The sequence below is a fragment of the Lepisosteus oculatus genome, chromosome 29, assembly GCF_040954835.1.
Source record: "Lepisosteus oculatus isolate fLepOcu1 chromosome 29, fLepOcu1.hap2, whole genome shotgun sequence".
Classification (NCBI taxonomy): Eukaryota; Metazoa; Chordata; class Actinopteri; order Semionotiformes; family Lepisosteidae; genus Lepisosteus; species Lepisosteus oculatus.
Window position 1 is genome coordinate 7,018,620 of NC_090724.1, and position 24,872 is coordinate 7,043,491.

The 24,872-nt window shown below is 42.2% G+C and overlaps 1 long non-coding RNA gene across 3 annotated transcripts in view; it reads left to right on the forward strand.

Moving 5' to 3' along the window:
- Nucleotides 1-4,665: 4,665 nt before the first annotated feature.
- Nucleotides 4,666-24,872, forward strand: part of LOC107079683 (uncharacterized) — a 62,672-nt gene continuing 42,465 nt past the window's right edge. Inside the window, exons 1-2 of one of the 3 annotated variants that reach the window (XR_001480616.2) lie at nt 4,666-6,102; nt 6,186-6,306. This is a non-coding gene — a long non-coding RNA (uncharacterized lncRNA). Of the gene's footprint in view, nt 6,307-24,872 lie in introns of all 3 variants that reach the window. The other 2 variants (XR_001480617.2, XR_001480615.2) reach the window with 2 other exon arrangements.

A 24,872-nucleotide genomic window follows, 5' to 3' on the forward strand; every position in this document is an offset into this window, starting at 1 on the left:
AGGTCAGACAACGCTGCTGTCGGAATGCAGTTTGACTTTTTCTGGTTCATTTCCATATGAATGCATATACAGTATCTCAGCCTGTGCAAAACATGACTGTGCACTAAAGTAATTATCATCTTTAATTCTTTATTTCTGATGTTATCATAAGCAAAACTTTTTTTTACAAAAATGACATTGAATAGCTTAATCCTGAAACAATTTCCCCTCGGTGCATATTTAGTTTTTAAGATTAAATGGTATCATAAAAATACTGTATATAGACTCCTCTGAAAGACATTTCAGGGTGTTCGTAAATCGTTTTTGCGTGAAATATGTAACCAAGCAGAATTTAAAGATATATGCAGATAGAAATCAAATACCCAGTGATTCTGTATAGACGCGTTTGTTTTAATCTGGTGGTGTGTTTATTAGTCGCGAATACAGGCAGCAGACAGCTATTTTTAAGGTACTGTGTACCTCACATAAGCTTTTAATATTTTCCTCCAGTAAGTGGCGCTGTTTCTGCCGTTCTGCTGTGAAGGCCGCACCTTACCTGAAGGATCTGTTTCTGAGTGGGTGCGCTTGCAGTTCACACTATCGTAATATCGTCCCTGAAATGAGTTTTTAGATGAGGTTTTACGAGAAGATTGATTGATTTGTCCAAGTCTGGACCCCAAAACAGATTTTGCACCCAAATTTTGCTGAATTCTGACAAAAATGTTACTCCATCCTTTTCTGTGTCAGCAATTAAAGCTTACTAGTATTAGTGAAATTTACAGAATAAATCATGTTCCAGTAACGTAAATTACTCGTTATCGTCGTTGATTTAATTATGAAGACAGAAAGAGGACGGTAGATTTTTAAAACCTTCCTCACAGTGGTAATACTGTAGTTTTGCTTCCCTGACCGAATATTATCTGATTTCATTAGTAGAGCTTATTTGCATAAAATCACTTTTCTGAATTAGATTCTTGTTTTTTTTATTCACTCTACCGTATGTATTACGGTAAACGTATGCTACGATGTTGTAGTATTGTTTATTGTTGCGTCTGTTGTTGTTAATTTTTTAAATGTTAAGCTTACTAACAACGTTAATAATAAGAGATCTCCACTTTTCTCCTCTGCATTTTTTGTATCGTCTCTGCCCACCCAGAATTCAGAAGATTCCTGTTCATTAATATTGCGAATATTAGTTGAATATTTGTTGCATCGACGAAAGGAAATTATGAATTTCTCACGATTCTTAGTCTTCTTTCTATCCTGACATTCAAGAAAATAAAAAGATTACGAATGTGCATCCAGGGTTACAGCTTCGTACTGTCTGAGGGGTCGTCTCTTCTTTTGGTTGTTTCTGTATGTTTACTTCTGCTTCGGTACACCACGTACATGTAATCTATTTGAAACTATGATATACTGTAACAATAACAATAAACGTTCACACAACCTTAACAAGCACACGTCTCAGCTTTGGGTTAATTGCATTAATAATTTTTATTAGCAATAGCGGGGAAAATTGGCAGTGTCGCTGGCAGAATTATGTATTTTTCATATACATACTAAAATGTACGTTACACGTTTTTCATATTGCATAGTTATTTTTCGATGCATCAACTTTCTTTAAAGGTACGTGTGTCGCCTTAAATGTTCTCACAAATACACACGTTCCACCCGATGAAACGTACAATCCCCTGTTTATCACTCGATTCACCATTAAAAAAAACTGCCAACTTTTCATTTACAGCTTAAAAGTGTTTTGCAAAAAAATAGAACTCCCTTCAATATTTGTCTTTCGGTTGAAGCGTATTTTCTCGACGTTTTCGAATGTTTTAGTTTGTGATGTAATATGGTTTCGGCGTGTAACCATTTCCCGAGCTCGTATGTACTAAAATAAAAGTTTTAAAATACCTGTGGCATTTCAAGTGACAAAATATTATTTTACATTCTGACGTCAGACGACTACAATTTGGGAATTACGATTTTAATGTTCTGGAAACACAATCTCACAACTGTCTGTTTTTTTTTACCAAATGGTGTTGATTTTTCTTCTTTGCCATTCTTATGTATTTTGACAATGTGTCTATTCAAGCTAAAATAAGTGGGCTCAAATGAAATGGTTTGGATTTAAAAAGAGGTGTTTCTCAAAAAACTCGAGTGCTTCTGACGTTTCAAAAGTCGGGGGAATCTGTGGGCCAAGGGGTTGGTTACGGCGGGCGTGTGGTAATGTGGACTTTGCTAATACTCCAGACTTTGCCTGAAAAATAAAGTCTTAAACAACAACGTTTTCATACAATTAATACATCAGTCAGCGCTGCGCCTAAAGCTGGTTTATTCCTCTCCTCACATTCCAATATCCCATTAATCCCGCAAAAAATCCCTTTATTCAATATAACCTTCGTTTAAATTGGTTTAGCTGTCTCATTACATCACACCCTCCATGGTGATTATCTGCGAAGCTCGCGCTGAATTCGGGGAAAGGGCCGCTTGTCGTCGAGTTCGGTGCCGACTGAGGTGAGGCGACTTCCTCGCGCTGGCACGTGCGAGTGGACGTCTCCAGAAGGAGGAAATGTGTTGTTGGGTTTTTTTTTTCCAGTTCAGATTCGTGCAAGGGCGTCTATAGGACGTTAGAGTCCCCAATTCTCCCTCAATGTACAATTTCAAAATATTGCACTTGTAGTATTACAAACAGTGCTCAGTAACTCTTTTATTTGATTCATAAGATAAAGCAATACTTGGAAACCGCAGACGGTGATAACGTGAACTGGTATTTTATTGTTATGTATATAAACACACGGAAACATATGTTGTAATGTGCCCTGTACGTTTTTACCTATGAGAAAATTAAGACTTGTTTTATGTGTGAATGTTCCACGCTTTTAATGTGTATACTGCAACTTTGAGCACGAAGCTCGCCTAGATATTCAAATACACATTATTCTGTATTTTCTCTTGTTTTCAAATTTCATAGAATGACTGTACCTTTTAGAGGGATATGTAGGTGAAACTATTTCAAGTAAGTTTATGTTACTGGGCTGTTTACTCTGCAATACTCGTCGTCAACTAGAAATAATAGTCTGCAGCAACTGTACACTGAATCTGATCATCGGCTTTGCTTAAAAACAGACTCCGTACTCGTGCACGTTCCGAATACATGTCGTTTTTATTAACACTTGAAAAGACTCTTCTCATTAAAAATGAGCTCAGGCTGCGATGCGCTGTTTTATTACAGCCCACGACGACATTTTTTAAGTTCGGAAATGTGTAAAAAACACAGAGGATTCTCTTCAACGTCATTTGTGCCATTAAAATATTGCACGATTAAATGTACCATATGACTTCCTGGTATGTGTTAGTAAACTGGGCGTGGCGGTGCTTTGATCAAATGCAGCTTTTTGTGCTCTTAATAATTTTAATAATGCGACTGAAGGGGCAGTTAACCGAAGGGACAGCAAATGATAGTCTTATAACATACACAGGTCGTGCAAATCTTTCTGTAATGTTAGATATTTCAGTTCAGTCCAAAATTGTTTGCTGCATTATCAAAGGTAAAACTTTTTGCATAGACCAGATGCTTCCGCCTTGATTTTAAAGACAGTATTCAATAAAACCAGTAACAGCCTGCAAAGCTGATTGTTAAAAACATGTTTTTAAATGCGTGTTATGTCTCAGTTGAAAAACCTGGTTCACGTGGAGTATGGGTTTTGGGGTTGAGTCCATTAACAAGGTGCAATGTAACTTCGATCAGCATCACAATGATGAGAATTCCATCCCGATCCCACGCAAAAGACACGCATTGCAGAAACCACAAACTGCAAACCGGCAAGAACGTTCTTCTTGTCGGTCAGCCCCAAAACCCTGTATCTTATATGCACAGCAGATACAGAGGATACATGTTGTACACTCCATCTTAGCACTGTCAAAAATGTATCATCCACCAGGAACTCTATCTATAACGCTCTTCCAATTTGAACAACGTTCGATCACAATATGAGCCAATCTGTAATCATCATATAATAAAGGTTGGAGACAATAGCTTCTAAACACCAAACAGAAATCACTAACAGGTCACATTACACCCTATAAAGTAGTTGATTAGCATTTCATACGGGCACTGCACTGCAAACAAAATGCATCACTTCACCCATTTGTTTTCGGGGCTTATACACTTACTGGCATTAGGTGTGTGCTTCAAAACACGGTTTACAAATGTAAAACTTCATAAAGCGGCAATCGTCTCTTTACTGAATCGGCAACGCAAATCTGACTACCAAATCTCTCTGGATCGGACCAGATGGGCTAGGCAATATTCCCTCCAGAATCTAGCACATGAAAAATTAGGTACATGCATATGCCTAAATAATTAAAAAACGTAAAACTGGAGCAAACGTTCTAAATCAGTCAGACGTGTGCAGCGACGTGTGTTTTGGCTTTTTCTATATGATTTAAATATAAACCATTTTAATTTTAGGACGCAGTGCAGACCAGTAAAAAAATACGTTTAAAGAATAAAAACAGCACCATCGACATTAGAAAGATTATTCACAAGCATCTTCAGTCATACACACCTTTCAGAACTGTAATAAAATATGGATCTGGATAACCTATCCTGGTCTCTGACGTCAGGACGTAATGGCTCACGTAGTAAAATGTGGAGAGGTCGGTCGGTCTAATACTATTTTAACGTCTCCCGAGTTGATGACGGGATCTGGGAGCCGCGATTCGAGGGTGAGTCGAGATGTGGAACAACCTCACGTTACCAGCGAAGAGGATCCGCGATTTTAATGAGAACAAAAATCCCACTCCGGCACGGTATCGCGTTGGAAATGAGCAGAGACGTATCTGCTTAACCCCACGCAAGACAACGTGACCCAAAACCTAGTTTGCAATACCCGTCTCGCAGTTGCTCTCTCGACCACAGACGCGTCTGAACTGTGTTCCCGGCACCTTGCTTCGGATTCAGGGGGGGGCAGGAATTCTTCAGTTTTTTACCATGTTTCGCTCTATTCTCTCTCTTTTGATTTCCGTATCCCCCCCCCCCACACACACACACCCCACCCCCACTGCGCTTGAGGCTTGAGCCGCATTACTGTAAAGGCAAACCGACAGCTCCGCTCGGTGATCTGCTGGTGCCCCGTGTCTCCATCGCTCCGGAGAGGAGTTCGCGCGAGTGCCACTCGCGTCGGGAGGGATGCAGAGGTTTGGGAAGAGTCTCGCCCCTTCTCCGTCCTCGCGACGGCGCTGCACCGGGGCACGGACGGTCCCCAGCGCGAGTCCCCCGGAGCGGGTGCGCCGCGCCTGCAGAAACACCGGCGTTTCGCGCAACGCAGAGCTGTAAAAGTTCAGGCGAGGACCGGAGGAGGAGAGGAGATCCAGCTGCCCATTGACTGTTATTTTGCGAAAATATATATATTTTTTTTTTTAAAAAAGCGGCGAGCCGAGCAGGAGGGGGAAGGAAAGTTTGGATGTGTTTTCTGAAATAAAACAAAAAGAAAATCTTTAAAAATCCGGGAGAGGGCTGTTCGGGGGGAAGGGGTTTTTACCGTAACTGGCAATGTGTGTTAAGCAAAGATACAAGACTCTAAAGGTGAAAGCGTTCATATTTGCGTGTTGAATGATTTTTTTTTGCAAATGGGGGCTGGTCCCGAATGCGTTTTTTTTTCCCGTCTTGCGAGAAATAATAGGTTTCAACCCCCCCCTGCCTCTCACCCACCCCCTCTTTTTAACCTTGTTTATGCCGTCCAAAACGCCTGGAAAAAAAAAAGAGATACAAGGCGTAACTAAAAAAAAAAAGATCACGCAGAGTTGGAACAATAGACACCAATTCACAATGGACAATGAATTGGAGAGCCGAAACTGTTTGGGTTTCTGCGCACGTTTGCTACAGCCTGGCCAGCGAGAGGAGTAACAACGGACTTCCATAGACTCCGGTCTCCGGGTCTGTGAGAAAATTCGGGCTGGTGGGGACGCGAACGGCACCGCGGCGAAACGGTCGTGGCTCGTCAACTTTATCTCGACTCAGCTCACGCGGGCTCAAGTGATCGCGGCGTTTGAGTGAAATGCCCTGGGCGGCGTGGAACCGAAGAACTCGGCTTCTTTCAAAGTAGTGCCTCTCCGAAAGGGAAGGTCCGCTTTTTGGTTTTGTTTCCCCCCCTCCCCGCTTTTTACCGGCTTCCTCGTCTCTGATTCACTTTCGGTTTGTTTTACAGGTCTCGGTTCTTTGTCGTATTTTTATAAATCGTTTTCGCTATTTTTTTTAAAAAACCTTGTTGCCGAAGCAGGACTCCGGGTGCCTTACCATTCTGGATTATCTCAAAAAGGCCTCGCCGTGTAAGTACCAAAACTGTTTGAATGATTAATTCTAGAAACATTAGCAACCTGACAGCCTTGTGTAATTTTCGTATTGAAGGGGAGGTGTTTTAAAATCTAAATCAGTTTCAAAAGCGCAAAAAAGTTAGGTGTACTAGCCTTTGTGCATGTGGATACTGAAATATGTTCGTGCAAAAAAAAAAACCTTCCAGCTGCGTTAAAAATTGTTTTAATGCAAACGGCTCAAAACATACATGCAAACAGTCTGTATGTCAGTCTTTTGTCTTTATTACTTATTATTGGTTGCCAAAAGGTCTTTTGTATGAGGGTGCGTTGGTTAACGTACCTTACACTAAGCTTCATTCTGCATTCTGTTAAGTAATTATAAGGCGAACTTAGTGGCCTCTGTGCTGGCGTTTGAGGCAAACAGTTGTCCGATTGTTGTAAGAGCCTGGGAAAATGTTTCAGGGTCTGGGACTCGGAGTGTCTTGACGCCAGACCTTCTTGTTAAGAAGACTTCTGTGCTCCCAGACGTTATTGTCATGTTAATGAGCGCCTGCACGTTGTTGAACTTGATGTTGACTTCTCTCTTTGGGGGCTGCTTTTCTCGGTCACTTGTTTGTGGGAAAATCTTCTCTCGGGCTACAGTGTGAAATTAATTAATCAGGCCCCCTTTTGGAACGGGCAACAAAGGAGTCGAGGGGATCTGGGCAGCGCACAAAAGATTCAGACTTTTTCCCTCTTTAAATAAACTTGATTAGAGCGAGCGAGACAGCGAAGGGAGCAGAAATAAGAGAAAAAATATATTGGCAGGTGCGTAAAATTCATATTCAATTTTCGGGTCCTACTGTGTGATTTATATATATATAAGAAACAGGCACTCTTCTTAATAATTAAAAAAAATGTAGCTTTTCAGCTTCCTACATCCACTCAAGTTGTAGTCATCGTTTAGTGTTTTTTTTTTCGGTTAATGACGATTAATTATCGGCCTTGATTAATTATCAAGGCCCTTTTAAGGATTGTAAATTTAGCGAGGGCTGAGGTGCTTCAACCGGGAAATACGTGGTGTGGGAGACTGAAATTAAAAAAGTTCAAGCTGCAAAAATTGAATACGGATCCCCGGGAAAACTGATTTCATTTTGAAAAACAAAAATGTACTAGGTAGGATGTTCTGCGTTTTTATAAAACCTCCCGGTTGTTTGTTTGTTGTTATCTCTGCACACGTGTAGCCTTTACACGCACACATTCCGAGAGACTTTACACTAATTGTCAAAGGGGAGGCAGGGGCCTGGCGGGTCTTACTACAGGTTGATGAGGAAGATCCCCGAAAAGACCCGAGGCCCGGCTGGATTCAAGAAATATGAGGGTGTTTAACAAAAATCATATTTCTTTCACACGGAAACGCCCTGGGCGTCCGATGTGATTAGGATAAAAGTTTAGAATAACCTTCTAATATGAAATAGTCGTCCAAGAGCACAGAAATATAGATTCGAATATTTCCTGAAACTAGGGCTTCTTGAATTGCTTAACCCTAGGATATTTTTCAGCAGTGTCGGTTTGTATTTTCTCCATATCGAAATGCAGTTGCCGTGTTTTATTCTGGTTTGTTATTTCCAATTATCTTAGCGTTTCTTATTTGCCCTGCTTTGCTCAGTACACACAGGGGCACGCTGTATTTTTATTAATATCTCCTCTGGTATTGTGGTAGTTAAAACAGGTTGATAATAACCATGCGATGGAATTTGGCTTGTGTAGGAGCTGCGTTGTGTAGGAGCACGTTTTTTTTTCGTTGTGTTACGGAATGCATCATCTGAAGAGAGAAAAGTTCATAAAAAGGTTTTTTTTTGCCATCGAATGTGTAGTATGTAAATTGTGCAAGAATTTTCCTCCCTGCTCTCACCCCAATTCAACATACATATATAGTCGTTTTAGGAAGCTTTTTTGTAAGCGTGATTTTTAGTGTAACTGTTACCTTGTAAAAAGTGTAGTGTTGAAATATGAAATCTGTAATCCTTATGCTTGATTGATATTTGATTGTGTGATGGAACCCAAATCACAACACGCCCCATAGAATAAATCGCTCGGACGCAAAATGTGCTCATTTTTCGCAGAATTTATTTTCCAGTGCCTTATGATAATTTGCAAAATACAGACGTTGTGAATTTGAAAACGGTATGGTTTTTATAGACAAGACCAACACTATGTAACAGTACGTGCAATCTATGATCCCATTGGAACATTTTATACAGTGGGCTGTTGCAAACATTAAACAAATTCACACGCTGGTGAATACTGCCCTGTTGTTATTTATTTGGAGAAAACGTTGATGTATAGTATTTTATGCACATATTTTACAGGCAACAGGTGCTGAGAAAAGCGAAGCTGTTTGTCCGAAGAGGTAAATATCTGATGCATGTCTAGTCCATTAAAAGAGATACCCTGATATTCAGTGTGTACTGTATATCTGACCTGTGTGTATTTATGTGAGAGTGTCGGTATGATGGAGTTGTAAATATGTAATGGCTTGTTCTCAATTTAGAAAAATCGGATGATCAATAAATAATAGTGCAATTAAATTTGGTGCGTATGCGGTTTTGAGCTCGTTGCAAAACATTAACCATATTATTTAGTATTGAGAGTTCTTTTTTACTCGGGAGGTGATGGTAAGACTTTTTAAACCCTCAATGACCTGGATTCCAGGTTTTTATCTGGAACCTTTTTAAATGATGTGGGAGAACTTGCACTTCGTAATTTTATTTCGCTTTTTATCCGTTACGTCCAGTGATTTCCCTGTAATTGTAATTTTCTTAACAGGCTTCATGCATTAAAGGGGGCCCAGAAATTGAGTGAGTTGTTTTCTTGTGGTCGTATGACGACCGCAAATACCAAAAAGGCAGGATAATGAATTTTATGGTCGGAATCCGGATTCGCAGTGCTGGAGGGTTGAAATAATCCCAGCAGCTGTTTCACTTGGGGGTAAAAAAAGAGAAAGATTGGGAGGCTTTCGGTTTCCGAAGCTTAAGGTTCTTTCACAGTTCAGCACAGGGCGATATTGTGCAGCGCGCTAGGGAGGCCTGATTGTCAGCGCGCAGTTTGTTTAAAATATTACAGCGGTTTAATTTCCGCTTATCACGTGCTGTGACATCACGAATTCCAGGTCTTATCCCACTGGGGTGCGGCTTCGTACCAACGTGTTTTGAGCACAACATCTGATTTAGGGCTCTAAAAACCTGTCTGTCAGGCCGCCGGTGTAGTCGATTCCACCTAACTCTCAATACCTCCTCACTCGGCCCAATTCTGGGATATAAAAAAATTCGCGTTGCACCAGGAGTTGTATTGCAGAACAACGGCTACATAAGCACGTGTCCCAGGCATGCCTCGTGTTCCTCTATATCTTGGGGTCCCTGCGTGTATCCAACGTAGACTGTTTTCAGTTTCATCTTTTCTCGACTGCTTTAGAATAACGTTAAAAAAATCCAAATTTACAATTTGATTTACAATACAGTCACGCAGCCGACGAAGCCGGGTTTTTAGTGCCTGTTTCCGTTTTTCTCGTTCGCTTTATTTGAGGTCCTTTTGCGGGGATCTTAAACTAACACGAACTCTCCGAGGCCACTGAAAGGGATGCAGGCCTTGTGAGGACCGCGCGCGTTCTGTTCACTGGTTTACGTGGAATGTAAAAAAATCACAATGTGGTTTCCTTGAAAAAGAGTAAAATCGGTAATAATAACCGATCTATGATAAACACACACATGCTGTTTTTCAAACGTCTTATATTTGCACGAGTCTTTTTTTTATTTCTGTCTCTTTGAAATGAAAAGGTTGTCTGTCTTCACATCCTGAAATAAACAGGAATTCTGTGGAGTTTGTCCTCCCTTTGTTTCACACCAGTGTGTCCGCATTTGCCGCACGGTACGTCTTTAAAGGTGTGCCTGCATGATAAAAGGCTCGCTTCGGATATACAGATCAGATCCTGGACATTGCGTTCAACTTTCCTCTCCTCCTGCCTTTTGCTCTTTTCTGCTTCAGCGGAGCGCTTTAACAAATCATTGTAAGAGTTAAAGAAAATAAATCACTCTGCGCCTTATCGGGGGTCCTCCCTTTAAAATAAGCTTTGAGAGGATCTGCTTTATTGGTTTAAACTAACCATGATGCTGCATTAACCCTCGTTAGCAATACATTTCCGGGACGACCCCTGAGAGAGAAAAAAAAAAACTTTTTCGTGTTGCATTTATAAATGAAACGGAGTGGAACAAAATGGAAAAAAATGAGGAAGGATTAAAAGAGTTATTGTCATTATTAAATTAGAGATAGAATACCAAATTGCTTAAGTTGTAATTGTGTGCGCATGGACGTCATGTTTCTCTTGGTCCTATCTAGTCAACAGCATACACTAACGGTGGATTTTTTTTAAACTGGAAACCGACACTTGCATGCGATTCGGGTGACAAAGAATAAAGTCGAATCCCAAACTGTATGAGAGACTGACCTACTTGTGGGACCAGGGCGCGTCTTCTTCAGAATATTGCTCTTCAAAGTTAGTTTGAAAGAATGCAATTGATTAATCACGAGTCAGGTGATGTGTGTATGACCCAATCGGGCAAGAGAGTGTGTATCCTTTTAGAAAGTGTGCGCGCTTTTTTTCCCTCCTCCCTTTTTGATGTGGATGTGTATTTATCTGTTTACCGACAACTGCATTTTGCTGTGATTTTCAGAATCCAGAAGCACTGCACTTGATTATCATGAATCGAATGTCCTCATCTCCGCTTGCGTATTATCGCTGACTAAGATAAATGGGAGAGACGGCGATAATGTACTACACCTATAGACTCAGTGTAACTGGATTTGGTATCAGCAGCAGTATCATCAGCATGAAAAGACGTCTTGTAATTGTATCAAAAAGATGTTTGTTCAAACGCGCCTGGGCGTATTTCAGTACCGTGGACAGAGACCCACACCTTCATTTTTGCGCGACTCCTGTAAGCTAGTGCTTAAAGAGTTTTCACAATGTGAAAACATGCTGTGTTATTGTACAGTCGTGTGTGTAATAAAAACACGAAGATGCATTTGATAGCTGTAGGTAAAGTAACGCTGAAAATAAATGTTGGATACGAATTACTGTAACTGACGTCATTGTACCTATATTAATTCAATGATTTTAGTGGTCGACACCTTTTTTGTTAATTGACAAAAGTTACCTTTCGAACAGACATGCAGTGGTCGCATTACAATGGTCACTTTTTTCGGTTGTGGGTGTGATTAATATACGTTATATGGAGATTTATTGACACCAATGCATTTGAAAATGTAGTGTTATGTTTATGATAGCAACTTTGAAAAAAAAATAGTTTTGCTTGGATGGGCCGAAATGAGTATTATTTACTGCAGCTATTGTCTACTTCCTAACACATTGAATGCGAGTTCTGCAAGAATGAACGTTTGAAAAACTTGAGAAATAAGCAACATACACATTATTCTCTGATTATGGTTAAAGATCAGTTTGCGTTTCTAACCAAATCCCGGAAGGAAAAAATATTCTTGTTCAAAAATGGAACGCACAGTCCTGTTTATTAAGAATTGAGCCATTTACTTTTTTTTTGTCCGTTTCTCATTTGGCAACACTAACGTTTTTCATACTAGTAGTGCTCTTTGCGAGTTTAGGATATCACAGGGAAAGGGATTTATGGATGCAAGGTTTCGCTGCGATTTCGGCTTTATGACAGTTTATACCCAAGATGTATAATATACCATCTTGGGCATAAAAACAAGTTCAAAAATCGGTGGACGTCACAACGAGTGTAGAACGGAATGAATTGTATTATTGGTGGCAGAATTTGTTTTGTATTTTATGCAATTGTATTCCCTACGGGCATCCGATTTCGCCAACAACACGTTGCTTTTCCGTACCTTTTCTGACGTGTACCAAAATATAACGGGATCCGTATCTTATTTTTAATGTAAATCCCAACGATGGTATTTATGGTATTTATGAATTTCCCCAGCATCGTCTTCCTCTCTTTTATTTCTTGTAGCTTATTGGAGGAAATTCAGTATTTATCCTTAAAGAAGCCTCAGCACTTCTTTCTCCTAGAGTCCCGCAGATGTTATGATTGAGTGCTTAAAGTTATGGATGAACCCTGTTTTGCGGGAGTGTAGGCTTCTCATTATCGGCACCACTGATGTGCAATGCAAGGTGTATGTTCACTACAAGAACCAGAACATCCGTCCCACTAGAACGCGTTGAAAGACCTATAGAGCTGGGAAAGAAGATAGATGAGGCATGACAGAACCGAGCTTAGAAGGATCTCCTGTTAGGAGGAGAGTGATAGATGCTTGGAGTAGCCCATCCGCACCGCATTACATTGTCGGCGTGGCTGACATCTCGATGTCCTTTAAGAGCAAGCAGGATATGACGCAGGCGACGGGGGCTAGGGCAGATATGGGAGGGGTGGGGGGCTGAAGGAAAGGTACAGGGTCGTTTTAAATCTCTGAAAACCGACTGGCGACCAAGTACCAGAGATGAAGTTCTGACTCTTCCCGAATCCGAGTCATTTTGCCGAGTGTTGTTAAGAGCAGGGGAATTCGAAATACAAGGGGAAAATACAAGCACAAGAGGATATTTCTTATTGTAGAATAAGTGAAATGGGAAAAAGCACGAACCGTTTTTGTTACTTTTGAAAGGGGTAATGAAAAATACTGTTGGAATAATAGTTCGTGTATGTTAACATGAAACAGGTCTTTAATATTGAGAAACATAAATTCAAAATAAAAAAAAAGCTCAACTTACAGATTTAAAATGACATCAAAATAGTATTTAATTTAACGTGACTGATATTTCTTTCTTAATTGTGTTTTATTTTGATATTCGTCAAATACATGACTATTTACCTTCTATACTGTATTTCTTATTTAAATTCATGATGGAACTGTTTTTGGACAGTATATCACTCTGCTTGTTATTTTAGACAGCATAGTTAGAGTTGGCAATTAAGTTGTTTGTACCTTTGACTTTACAAAATGAATATTTTATGTAAGTTGCCTTCGACAAATGACTTATTTCGGTAAGTTAATTTCTAAACATTTTTTTTTCCAGAACTATTCAACATATTTAATATGTTAACTAAAGCTCTTCTGGGGCAGTTGTGTAACTCTTAGTATAGTTTACCTTTGTGCACCTTTCAGAATATTTAATATATACTAATTAGGGTCTTTCAGAAAAACAGTCATCTTTTTTTCCTGGAAAATATAAAGTCTAAAATACACAGAAAACACCGTACGTATTCCATAAGAGAATACCATTAATAATATCCATCGATTGATTGCTTGCAAAATGCCTACTTTTTGTATAAATTTTGTTTATGAAATGCTTGCTTTTTGTTTGTTGTTGTTTTTTTCGTAACAACTTGAATGAACACACAAGGGTTCTAAACGAAACGCGTGTCTTGAAGTAGTTCAGGGAGGCGTAGGCTGCAAAGGAACAGGTTCGGGTTTATTCCTGCTGAGAAGAGAAAAGGGAAACACAACGTTTCGGCTGTGGAGCCCCCTTCAGGTGTCAAATTTCTTGAAAGACGACAAACTTGCAACTTCGTACAATGTTTATGGTTCAGCACCATGGACAGGGCTGTAGGGACTACAGTGCCTGTGGAATGTTTAGGAGCAGAGGGATTCCTTAAAAGAGAATATACCTGTTTATACCTGCTCTTAAAGTTACTGTAAAGATGGCAATACCAACTGGCTCTCGCTTTGATTATCGATCACTCTTCTGTGCCACGTCTGTTTACCCCGGTTGAAATTTAATTTTTAGTATATATATTATATTTATCTATATGCAATTCCAAATGGCATCTAAAATCTAAAATCTTAATTTTAAACCATTTGTTTTTGTGAAGGATTTCTTGGTAATGCACTAAGTTGAGAAACCATTATACCCTCCACCAGTACTACCACCTGAACCAACAACAACAAATAGACAATTTTAGGAGCACTGATCTCCATTCACTGCGCTGTAACCTACAGTCCACTTTACAAATAACTTCCAGCTTATTCTGTATTTTCTTTGGTTTAAACGGGTGACATTATTCCTTGCAATGCCTAAAAACTGGACCTTTAGAGTTAGCTAGCTGTGTGTACTCGGTCCTAATCGTGTTTCACAGAAAGAGAGATTGAACCGGGGGTATAATCTCAGGCACTCCGTTAACAAACCGGAGGGCAGTGTCATGCAAATCACTTATCAAACAGCCTTTGGCACGTGACCTGCTATGTATCACAAACGCAGTAGCACGAGGCAACTTGGAGTCCAGGGCAGTTGTCCTAAAAAATAAAATGGAAAAAAAAACCCCGCACTTTTCTGTGTAATTTCAATGCATCACAGTCTAGGTATTTATAGTACTGTATAACTAATCATGCTGCTGCGAAATGTACATCTTATTTCGGGAACTAACTAGATTCCCATATTTTCAACGCGTTATCTGCGCTTTGCAGTTTATTTTGTTGAGGTGGTCGTTTCTGCCTTTTGGACTGTTACGGTTAAATAAAACTGACCCGAACGCTTTGAATTTAAGATTACAAAAGGTTTTTTTTTGCTTTTCAATACAAAGCAGGGGGTTTAATTTAATTGGGTAAGTCGGTGCGCGATTCAGATCTCTCCAGATTCAGAACCCGCAGGTAAACAGGTAAGTGCAAACTGGAGTCCGATGCAGCAAAACCGACTTGTACTATTAGCTTATTACTTGTGTTTCCTAACCACTAGAACCACTGGAGGAAAAGAGAAAGGTTGTTGAAGTGTGAGCATTTCCGTAGCCGGTGTTCTTTACAATATAACCAGAAAAATCGGTATTTTTACGATATCTGTCATCCTGTATATGAAAACCATAAAATACTGAAAAATAGTGTGTTTTTTTCCCATAGGCTCCCCTTAATTGTTGTTCTTTCATTTTATGGTAACATGGGCATCGTAAGACTGGAAGCCCGAGAATTACACATTCGAAACCAAATAAATGGTAAAAAAAAGAAAAATATAGTCTTCCTCTGGAGTGTGTGGTGATTTAATTATCCCTTCTCTGTCAAAGAATTAACAGAAAAAAATCCTCTTACTCATCCCTATGAATGCCGCAAAAACAGCCCTCCAAAATCCTTCATAGGCAGTTACTGTACTTTTCGCAGGGCTCCGACGCGTTTTAAATATACATAATGCTACATATTAAAGCCTGCCCGCTTTGTATCTACAGTCCTCTGCGCATAAAATATTAATTGAAAATAATTTGCATAACCTAGTGAATGGTACAAACTCTGCAGTCTGCAACCCCCCACGTCCTGGAGAGCTCCCCGGTTCAAACCTCTATGCTAATTATAGACCGGCCGGCGGATCCCTCATTGGCTGACTGGACGCTTGCCAGTCACTATTAATCTGCGTCTTGAGTGTGAGAGGAGGTTCTAATTGATGGAGTGAATGTTAGGCTTTTAACAGAGTGAAAGTCAGACAGAAACTGTCTGGGCAGGGCACGCGGGTGATGGGCATTTGTACCGCAGTTGATCAGAGATCAGAGACTGGTGGGGGGGGTTTGGTAATTCAAGGTAAAATATGTAACACTGCGAGTTTACAAATGAAATCATTTTGCACTAAAAGGAAGAGCTACGGAGGGGTAGAGGAGAGTTTTTCCAGTCATATAGTTCGACGACAAGGGAGTTGGGGCACGTTCGGTCTTTCTCGAGCGATTCCGCCCCGTTTTCATCTTGCGAAAGCGCGATCTAACGATTTCATAACGATGATGAAGAAAAACGCCGCAAGCGCTGGGGTGTACGACTGAAGTAAAGTGAAAGCATCTTTTAGTTTTTTTTTTTGTCACATTACCTTTTCCGGAAATCATAATCGCCTCTTATGGAAAGAAAATACTCGAAACCCATTTCAAAAGGCTTAAATCCCCTCATGCCCGCGTCCCCTCTCCATTTATCGTCGAAAAACATGATTGTGATATGAAAATCTGAATTGAGTGAATGTACAGTACATGAGTATATAGGTATGTAGGCGCTTCGGTTAATGCAAACTTCTGAAGTCTATAACGTGATCAAGAAAACTTTGTTTGCCTGTTGATGGTGTTTTTAGTGATTGTTGGACCGTTTATGAGGTGTTATTATTATGAACTAATTAGTAGATGTATTTGGCAGACACTGTTATCCAAAGTGAACTATATTTGCGCCCATTTATACGGCTGTTGTATTCGAGGTATTTTACTGGAGTAAATCCAGTGAAACAACAGCAGTGTTTTTCTGGGATGTGAACCTGCGACCTTCCAGTTACACGTTGCAATAAATGCAAAAACACGCTTCATAATTTACCGACTCAATGGCGAAAAACGTTCGTATAGATTACGCAAAGGGAAGTACGATTTTAGGACTTAACACCGTGATAACATATTGATCTTATTTTCGACAGAAGCAAAACCAAGCTGAAAGGGTAAAGGCGGGGGGAAATTCAGACAGCATTTCCAAGTGTCGAGAAACGTGCAGGTTTCCCGAGGCGCTGAGAAACGCACAGCCCGGATCCGTGAAGAGGGAGTGTTTCAGTGCCGACTTCTCCGCTTGTTCTCCACCAGGTGTTAATTACCGCAGACAAAGTTAATTAGAGGTGGGCTGTCCGAGACTGGGAAAGGAGCGACGGAGACCCCGTTTCCGTTTCGTATCACCCCGTATTCTAAGCGGCATGATCCAGAGGCCCAGAAGGCGGACAGCAACTTATTTTGATTATAATTGAGTTAAGTCATTGAGCGACTGGCTGACTTCTGACAGTGGGGAGATACATTAATAAGTAATTTTCGAATAGGTGCGAGCTGCAATTAGTAAAATTATTCATGTGCCCATGTGCTCTCTGTATAGACGCATTTCAGATTCCTCATCTCCACGTTTTCTGCTTCCATTTTGACTTTTGCATACGAAGTGCGCAGATGCAGATCCAGACGGTGTCCTGCTGGAGACTCACACCCTCCGCCAGCCACTGTTCTCCTGCTGTTCCTACTCCAGCGTCTCCTTTGCGTTTCTTTTCCTAAGCTCCAGCGTCCTGCCCGGCTCCCAGAGCTGGAAGTCTGAACCCCGCGGGCAGAACTGATATCGGATCCGATTCAGTTATTTCCTATCGTTTCCGATGCCTAAACAGAAGCGTTTCCTGAAACAATCAGTCAGATCAACGCAAAAGTTTTTAATGTTTGTGTAATTGAAGTCAGCAGGAACAAATTCAAGGGGCAAGAAAAGCAATTTAAGAAGAAATAACTTTAGATAATGACACGAGTGCCAATATTAACACGAACTCTAAAATTAATAATATTCTTAAAATATTTATGTTAAAGGATATGTGAACAAAGCGAAAATGATTGAGTCTCATATAGTATCCCTCACCGGTATAAACACGCGTAAAAAGATCGACACCTCTAAGGCTGACAAGAAAATTGCAGGGCATAACAGTGTGTACTTGAGGCACCGATTTAACAATGCGTACTATCAGAAGGCATTGTAGAGCAATGCCACATTCTGCAATTAGCACCCGACAAACATATGTAGTGTAACTAACGTTTCTGAAACATTCCAGGATTTAATCAACAACTTTTTCATTTTGCAGTTCTCTTTTGTTTGTTATTTAAAAAAAGTAACAGCGGATTTCATTGGTCTGTAAGATGATTGTAATCAGTGCTTTGTAATTATATTACCAAATGCCTGTTCATTCTCATAGAATTAATATTACATAGAGGTTATTACATATTACTGTCGGGAAACCCCCGTGAACTACAGACACGTCCGTGATGCATCACTGCAGGATTTCTGTTGGTCTTTTTGATCTCCTCTTCCTCCTAATCGTCATCTTCTCTTTTGCATTGATGTGTATTTCTTTCCTCTCTTTCCCCGGAAAAGCGACTGGGCCCCTGGGCAGCTCTGCTACTGCGTGCCGGTGTGCGGATGTGTGAATTCATCTACTTTGTATATAAAACCAGATATGAAAAATAGGGAGTTCATTTCATATAATACTTGGTTAATTTCTTTGTGCTTAAATCACATGTTTCGGTCATTGCGTTACAAAACAGTTTTATAATATGTGTGAAGTGCACTAGCAAACGAAAAACACAAAATGTTATTTCTTCGTTATGCAATTGATGTCCAGCTATCCAAATCGTATTATGCTGGAAAAATAAACCATCGATTATTTAACTGTATAATCAATTGTGTCACAAGTATGTTTCTATTCTAACGGATAAACCTGGAGATGTGAAGGTGGTCGTTTGACGGCCTCCATTGGACAGAAGAATTAAAAATGACTTAATGTGGTTATTCTGCAGCACACAAAACAGGGCTCCTATTCACATCAGTGAGATCATTTATAAATAGACTTACTAATTAAAAAGCGATCAGAATGAAAACACCCTTCTTATTACATTTGAGGAAAATATCTTTCCGTGCTTATGTAAAAATCTTGTATAAAGATGTAGGTAAAAATTCATAAACACGGGGAGCGCTACTTTTGTTTAGAATAAAGCCAAGGCGCAATCCAGCCTTTAAGCGCGTGTTACCGACAGAAAGACGCCGACAAAAACCCCATTATGGTTGCGCGCGGCCTGTCCCCGCCTCCTGAAGTTTCTCACACTGTAAAACCTCTTTACATCTTCCAGGCGGGCTGTTCCATTCCGGCATCCCAATGGGGAGGATGAGAGTATAATGAGAACACACACACAAAAAATTATACTCCGGCCTTGTCGCAGTTGTGCAGTTCACGACGGAATCTAAGATCTGTGCTTTTTTCACACACACACACAAATTATTTGGCGGCATTAGCAAAAAAAGATTTATTTGCATTATGGGCACACTTGTACGTGTGTGTCTGTGACAATATGTGCATTGTCTGGAGAGCAAATCATTTTTCAGCCTTGCTGGCAGTTTGCAAAGCATTATACAAAACAAGATTTAAAATCATCGACTATGTATGTGTATACGTAATATACTGTATTCCCGGAAAAGATCCAAACAAACGGATTCCTTAATTATTTTATATTATATTATGCTTTTGAAACTTTTCAGTAAATGGTAAATGATTTTTTCTGTCTTCTGCATTGCTTTGCAATGGTCTGTCTCTGCCTGTCAGGATTTATAACCTACGTATTTGCGTGCATGCAAAGCCTTTTAAGTGTATATCAAATAATACATGAGCGTATGTGTGTGTATACATATGTGCAATGTTGATTTTTCTTAGGCATGCCTCCAGCTAGCTGTAGCAATTATTGCTGGTGTGGGGTCTTTGCTAATTTAAGAGAAAATTTACATTTTGGTCCAGTGCCTTTACAGTATATACGCATTCATACAGTAGGCAGTTTCTATTTCAAAACTGCAGAGCAGGTCGCGCGAGTTCAACTCGGCAGAGTCATGATCTGTCAGGTATTCATGCGCGTGCAAATGAACGTTGTGCATCATGTTCATAGACCGGCATCCGTCCATAAGCGGGGAGGGTCTATTTTAAACCTAAAGGCCTCACAAATATAGTATAGCAGAGGTTTGGCTGACTGAATCTAGGAGAAAGATGACATGTATTTTTGCTTCAGGTTTATACTTAACTGTACATTTCCCTTGCGAGGTAAATGCGTAACGAAAATTATTTATAGTTCGTGGAAGAGAAAAAAAAATCGGTCTGACTCCAACGGTCACCGCTGGGACCTTGCCTAACTCTGCACCTGTTAATCTTATAAGACACGTGTATGCGCCAACGAAAATGAACAAGTCCAGCATTAGAAATCTGAACAGAAATGAAAGAGTGCAGGGGCGCACGGGCGGGTATTTCTTTTTCCTTTCTCTGGCAAATCGAAACACTTTCGTTAGCTAGAAAAACGCCATATTTGGAGGTTCTTTTCCCTCCGTTCGATTCTATGGCAATTTTAATCTTGATGATGACGGGTGATAGTGTATTATCAAACTGTGCTCGGATGTAGTTGCAAATTACAGCTAGCTCAGGTTCGGTGAGCGTCAACACTGACCCCGCACCCACAGTCGTAAAGGTCGTGCCCTCTCATAACAGCTGAACGAGAAGGGAGTTCTGGAGGTTTGGGTATGATATAGAATTGGAATCTGGGGTGCGATCCTGCCCAGATTTGAACTTCAGTCTACTGTGGTTAAGGGGGCATTTGAAAGATACTTTACCGTGGCACGCTGTGCAGCTTCTTTCGCAAGCAAGTCGAGGTTTCGTGTGTCTTGCACTGCGGCGCGCTGTGCGTGTCGTGACACGGTCCTACTTCTTACAGTTATTAGCGCAACGGTCTTCCAACACGTTTTGCGATAGAATCCTCGATGAGTCGAGGAGGCTCGGCGCAGCGTTGGGATTCGAAGCGCCAATTCCTTCTCCTCTGGCGGGCGCAAATTGTGGCGCCACGCGTGGGTTCGGGGCTCCCGACCCCACGTCGCTCTGCTGAGGTTTTGGCGTTCTCGGGCGACGAAAAGGCGGCGCGGGGCGGGTCGGAGCCCCCGCGCGTGCTCCGTGCCACCCGTGAGCGTTACGGAACTGGCCGCCACCGCCTGCGCTCGGAGATTTGTGTCGATTGCTAAAGACGCTTTGTTCTCCGTCTGTAATTCTAGTGTGTGGTTTTGGAAAACTCCATTTAAGGTGCTTTATTAAGTCCGCTTTTCTCCGAGTCGTATCATTACAACGGGTTATAGTTTTGCACGGCCTTGCAGTGTTCATGTATCTGTGTGATGCATATTAATCATGATAACATTCATATTGTTGATGAGTCAGGAGAGGTTCTGTATTCCGCCGGCTTCGATTTCCAGCGGGAAGTGAATAAGGAAGCGCGAATCGTTCCAGATCTTTCCTGTTTTTTTTTCAGCTTTCGCTTTTCCCGCGAATCATCTTTACGATTGAAACAGTAGAAGATTCTTCACGCAGAAATCGATCTTTGCCATTCTAGGAATTTATCTAAATTAGTGTTTATCGGCTCCTTTGATCCCCAGACTAATGCCTGTGGACGAGATGGCGTTGCAAACGCTTGGGTCCAGTTCACCTTAGGCCTCCGTTTGTTGCTTTATTCCAATTGAATTAGTATATTATAGACATAGAATAATACAAAATATGGAAGAATAAACAAGCCATTTGCCCAGATAAGTCGATATCCGAATGATCCCAATAGTTTCCTTTGACGTGTGACCTGGGGTTTATGAGACACCGTGAGGACTTCAGGGTTGGGGGGACTAGATTCGCACCCTAAAGGACAGGCTCAAAACGTGGCAGCATTGCAGGGACACACCGCGTGTCCTGGTCCCCTTTAACCACTCGTGGTGCAATCAATGACGTCTCTTGTGATTGAAAACATTTTAACCGGGTTCCTCTCTTGTTTTTGTTGGGGGGTATTTTGTCTCCCTTTTCGTCATTTGACGGCTGGCGTGGGCGGAGGGGCGTGTTCGTCCTGGGGAGACCTGAGGAGACTTGGGGGAGCCGGTGAATTCGCGGAGCCGGGGGGTCGCAGCTGCTGTGGCATCTCGGGCTAGGCAGGGCGCGCGGTGAAAGCCACGCGGCTGCGTGCTCGGGACGCTCAGCCGTGTGTGTGGCAGTAAGCCTGCCTCATGGCGGTGACGTCACGGGCCCATTGGCGGCGTGACCTCGGTGGCCCGGCGAGCTGGTCCCGGCCCCGCGAGGCTCCCGTGGCCCCCCGCCTTTCTCTTTTCTTTTCTTGAACTCCCGGAGCCTGACCCGATTCATGGGTGTCGGAGCAGCATTCTCCTTCGGGTGTCCCTATTATCTCCAGGAGACGTTCCCAGAACCAAGTCCGACTCAGTGCCCTGAAAGGACCTGTGTGTGTGTGTGTGTATGCGTGTGCGCTACAGAGAGAGAGAGACCGGCCAGCTGTGCTTATGTAGATTCATGGCTTCTCCACTCAGTGAGGCGAGCCTGCGAGGACTCGCACTGACCACTAACTGGGGACCGAAGATGATGTGGCTTTTTCCCCTAGTTTTCCTCAACTCTCGGGCTGTTGTATTAGTCTCATTTTCTGTATGTTCGCGTGCACCGACTTTGCTTTTTTTTAAAAAAAAAAAAGAAGAAGAAGAAGAATCGATGATCTCACTAATATAGGACCGATCGCTGGACAAAACTAAACCTACAGCAACTTCTAGTGCCGGACAGCCGAAGGAGCCTTTATGAGCAGCAAAACCGAAATACCTCAGTAAGTGAAACATTTTTTCTCATTTCACTCCGTTCCTCTGTTTGTGTGCCTAAGCGTTTGGTAGATGAATTAAAGATCAGTTTGACAAAGTTGCTCTACGTAGAATGCAGATATAGGATAGGTCCGCTTTAGGTGAGAGTATTTGGTATAAGGCAACTGCTCGCGCGTCTTTAGTGAAAAGTTCATTATTTGCTGTTGGCTGGGTTTGACTTAATTTAGGGAGATTGCAAACGTGTGTTTTTAGGAACGCTTTTCTTGACATCGCTGGTGAGTTGGCTGATCAGTTTTAACACTGCTCTTCAGCGAAGTTATTTTGGACAAACTTTAAGAACGTACGAGGCCCGTTTTATTTAAAACAATGTTGTGAGAGCAGGGCTGCACCCCACATGATAATGATTTGTGTACTGTATCGCACCGAAGGCTGGATGCATTTTCTGTAATCAGCTGAGGCTGAGGTGTACACCGTGCATATCATGAGCTGGCTTTCGTAAGCGCATTTTTTGTGGAATTTTGTATGTTATCGTCAATTTTCAAGTAAAGCCCCTGGTTCTCATTTTATACGTACAGGCCTTAGAAATACCTCTCTCATTTCTGCATACTGGGTAGATGCTCTTTATGAGTATGACCACAATGTTTTCGACAGACGTGAAGCTCGAAATCGCTCACAGCCCTGACATTGCAGCCTTACAGAACAGTTCAGCTGTTAGCTTGTGGACCCTGCGCGTCACGGACCGAGGACATGCTCGCGTGTCTTACCAGAGATAAACCTTTCAAGCGCAGAGCAGTTTCTTTACAAAACTTAGTATATTAGTGCTCGGCTGTCTTTCCTCTCCATTCTTCATGCACGAGTCCGCATTTAAACGGGTGATCGTATGAACCGGGGTGCTTTTTTAAGGTCCTGTAGACTCGCTTCCATTTGGAGCTGGTGACAAAGGGTGGGGTGGTGGGGGGTGTCAGATTTTTTAAATTAATTATCCCTAGCCGTGCATTGTTTTGGAGGAATTAGAGGCATTCAACCTGCACTCACATACCTCTCCAAGCCTCTCAGGTTTTTTTTTCTGCATGTCAGTGTTTAACAAGCAGAGTGCAGTAGATTGCACACTCCTAAGCAGGAGCAGGTCGCTGGCATGTGGTCCGATTCCGGGAGGCTACAGGCCCGAATCTTCCCTCCCCTCCGACCTTCTGTCGATCCGTATCCTCTGACTGCCTGTGACACTCAGCACAGTAGGGGGGGGGGAGCATCTTCCACAACTCGAGTGACGGCGGGGGGAAGCGAGCATCATTCCCACGGAGGATTTTGTTATTAACTTTCCACCCATTCAGCGACACGCGGAGGTACACTGAGAAAAAGAGCCCATGCGATTGGCGTTGGAGAGATCAGCGCTGAAGTTCAGAGCACTGCAGGCTAGTAGCTCTACAACTGGCGAGTGTCTTAACTCCTTGCGTAGACGAGCGACGGAGCTACATCTCCGCCGTTGACAGAAAGGGAGAAGGACCTGGGCTGTTCGGATCCCAGCGTGCTGGGTGCGTAACGACGAAGGAGCCGGGATGCATCGGTGACTAATGATGCCAACACGCTCCCGCAATCGACACCGCCGGTGTTACGGTACGTGTGGATCTGAGCCGAAGACGCACGCCAACGAGTGCAATGCCTCCATGTGACCACAACAGAAGCGGCAGCCAGCGCGCCGCGGCCCCTTTAAGAGAGGAGGGTTAGTTTTTGTCTTTGGTTATCTAGCTGTATGAGTTTATGTGATATCATAAAGCTAGAGAACCGAATGTACAAACTAATCCCGGAGACTTCGGGCACCGCGGCTGGAGACCGGACAAACGGAGCAGGGGCTTGAGGAGAGAAGGGGGGGGCGGGAGTCGGGGGTAGGTGTGTGTTCAGGGGGGAGGGAAGGATGGAGGAGAGGGGGCAGGTTTTAAGTGCGGTGAAAGCCCAGGTGCTAAGTGTCCATTTTAAACCCCGTAAAATACGGGCGTGGGGATTTCCAGTGGACGAACAATATTGGAGGGAGTTAAGTGGCGCTGGAACGCCGCGCACACGTCTTGGAAATGCCTCTTCTGCAGCGAGCTGTGGAAAACGGGTCACAAACTGCACAGTTTCGACCGGAGGCAGTCTCCATTCAAGCCGAGATGCGGGTGCGCGGCTGTGTTGGTGGGAGTCTCTGCACAAACCCGAGACTGCGGCCTAGCGGAAAGAATATTAGAGCGATCTTTGTTTTTTTTTTTTATATATAAGGACGCAGTTGGAAACCGCCACATGAAAGGATTATTTTGAAAGAGCGGCGTGTTATATAATCAGTGTCATTTAAACGTGGGTGCAGGTCAGGTGCGCGGAAATGGTTAAAACAAGCATGTGGGATGATTGGCCCGTTCCGGGGAGTCACGTGTTTGACACGC